The sequence below is a fragment of the Nicotiana attenuata genome, unplaced genomic scaffold (assembly GCF_001879085.1).
Source record: "Nicotiana attenuata strain UT unplaced genomic scaffold, NIATTr2, whole genome shotgun sequence".
NCBI classification, from domain to species: Eukaryota; Viridiplantae; Streptophyta; class Magnoliopsida; order Solanales; family Solanaceae; genus Nicotiana; species Nicotiana attenuata.
The window spans coordinates 365,051-367,439 of record NW_017670488.1 but is presented as its reverse complement, the minus strand read 5'-3'; the positions used below and the strand labels follow the sequence as shown (position 1 = coordinate 367,439).

Below are 2,389 nucleotides of genomic sequence, written 5' to 3'. Positions count from 1 at the left end.
CGGACGCCATAGAAGCGACAAAATTCCTCAACAAGTGGGGGAAGAGGAAGAGAGTAGCCCACCAAGAACGGGTATTGGTAAAAAGCACAATACCCAGGTCGGTGGACTTGTATTGAATCGTTCCCCGCCTAAACGATGTCAACGTGGGTGGAATGCGAAATTTAGACCAAAGGTCAGATATTTCCTCCGACCCCATGACAGATAGCACCTGCTCAGGAGCTGGGGCAGGTTCTTTCTAAAAGTCATTTCCGACCGACGGGTTCTGAGGGATTATCTCCTCCACGGTAGGAAAACTTTCATCTTCTGCAACCGTGGGTTCGCCGCTACCGGAAGGCATAGCTACCGATAAAAGGGTGGCACCAGAAGCTATATCAGAAGTGTGATATGGGCTTGTCATTTCTACAATAAACGTGTGTACAGTAAAACTGGCAGAAATGAATCAACGGGAAATGTATGCTTAGCAGGAAAGCTGAAGCTGTGAAGCAGAAGGAAATCGGAAGCAAGGGTTGGAGAGGAAACAGAAGAACAAGCAAAGTACCAAATAAGTATGAAATTCAAAAGCCTCATCTTTGAACCTCTTTTCCATTATTTATAAGATATTATGGCGCCAATATCGATGCAAGAAACTGTCACCAACACTAAGATCGAAGCAACAGAGGCACTGGAAATGATGCACTGCATCGGGAAGATGGGTAATGATGACGTGCGTGGTCATGATGTCACCCTATGTTAGTCACGCCAACCATAACCTTTGAGTCGATCCGTCACCAACACGACCTCGACCAATTCATCCCGTCCGCCATGGAGGAACATTTTTGCAATGATGAAATCCGCTCATCAAGGACTCCCAAGAGGACGATCTCAATAAGCAGAGGGACTAATTGTATGGGTCAAAATTCGGCCTAGCATGGCGAGTGAAAATGGACGAGCTGAGGCCGAGGTCGAGATTACGTACGGTCTAGTGGCGAGGAGTCGCTCAATGGGGAATATCCATGCCGAGGTCAGATACAGAGCAACGGCTACAATTGTTAAGAATGTTCCTGTGACTATGAATAGAAATATTCTGTAGAATATTCCCCCACATTGTACTTTTCTAGGGTTTACGAGGAATATCCCTTATAAATAGGAGAGAGAGAACAAAAAGGGGATTCGAAACTTCTATAGAAAAATACCATGTAAAAGAGTTGACTATTAAGAATATACAAAAAGCTTGTCTTGTCTCTTTTGCTTGATTCCATCATACACACCTTCTTTAGTTCACAAGATCAGAGGGCACATCGTTCACTATCATTGCATGCTATCACATGTTGTCTCTAAAGAAAGAATCATCCACCTCATCTTATTACTTCTTATTACATTAAATGTCATTTACCACATTTATTGTATGCATTCATTCTCATATTTATACCCAATCATTGAGCATTAATTCGGCATTCTATTGATTAGAACACGGTTCACACCATCTAGGTTATTAAATTTCGGATCTAGGATTTATTACTTTTAACTTGGATTCACCTCTTATCCATTCATTAAAATTGGTTCAACTAAAAGGGGCTTAACACTTTTTGGTCAAACAAGGTTATGGAACATGCGCCTAGAACCAGGGATGTAGATAATGCAGTATCTCTTAAGACTAATAAAATATATTTGTAAAGAAACCATCAACAACAAAGTTGAGATGGCCAAGTTGGTCTAAGGCGCCAGATTAAGGTTCTGGTCCGAAAGGGCGTGGGTTCAAATCCCACTCTCAACATTTCAAGTATTTGAAGCATCAGCGTTGTGTTGTTCTTTTCCGTATTTCGCTATTTCTTTTTGTTTTTATATTATCGTCTCTTTTTACGAGCGTAAACACAATAATTAAGTAACTTCTTGTTTCCAAGACCAACGCCGAGAAAATTTCTATCGGAAATGGATTAAACATGTTGTAAAAGATTAGAAAATTTGCATATCACCCCAAACCTTGTTTACACTTTGTTGGTTTTGTATATCAAAGTTCTTATCTAAGGACTACTGTATTTTACAAAAGAAACACAAAAAGCTAATGAGACTAATATATTAAAATTATTCTAAAAGTTCTTTATGAGCATTAATTGACAGGTTTTGAATTTTAAAAAAAAATGAATTTGTACAATAGAAATTATATTTAGATAGTTGTACTTGCTTGACGTTCTTCGCGAATTACGAGTGAAAAAAATTAACTTTGGTTAAAACTAACGCGCTCAAAAAAATTATTTTAAAAGAACATCTTACAAAAACTTAGTAGAAAAATCTAATAATGAAATGGATAAGATCTCTCCATTCTTAATTTGATATTTAGGCTTCAATAGCACCACTAAGTAGTGTGGTGAATTCATCCCCTGAATTAGATGTCTGGAGTTCAAACCACGAA

General features: G+C 38.7%; 1 non-coding gene across 1 annotated transcript; it reads left to right on the top strand.

Moving 5' to 3' along the window:
• The first annotated feature begins 1,672 nt into the window (after window positions 1–1,672).
• TRNAL-AAG lies at window positions 1,673–1,753 on the top strand. The gene has a single exon. It is a non-coding gene; the product is annotated as a tRNA-Leu (tRNA).
• The last annotated feature ends 636 nt before the right edge of the window (window positions 1,754–2,389 follow it).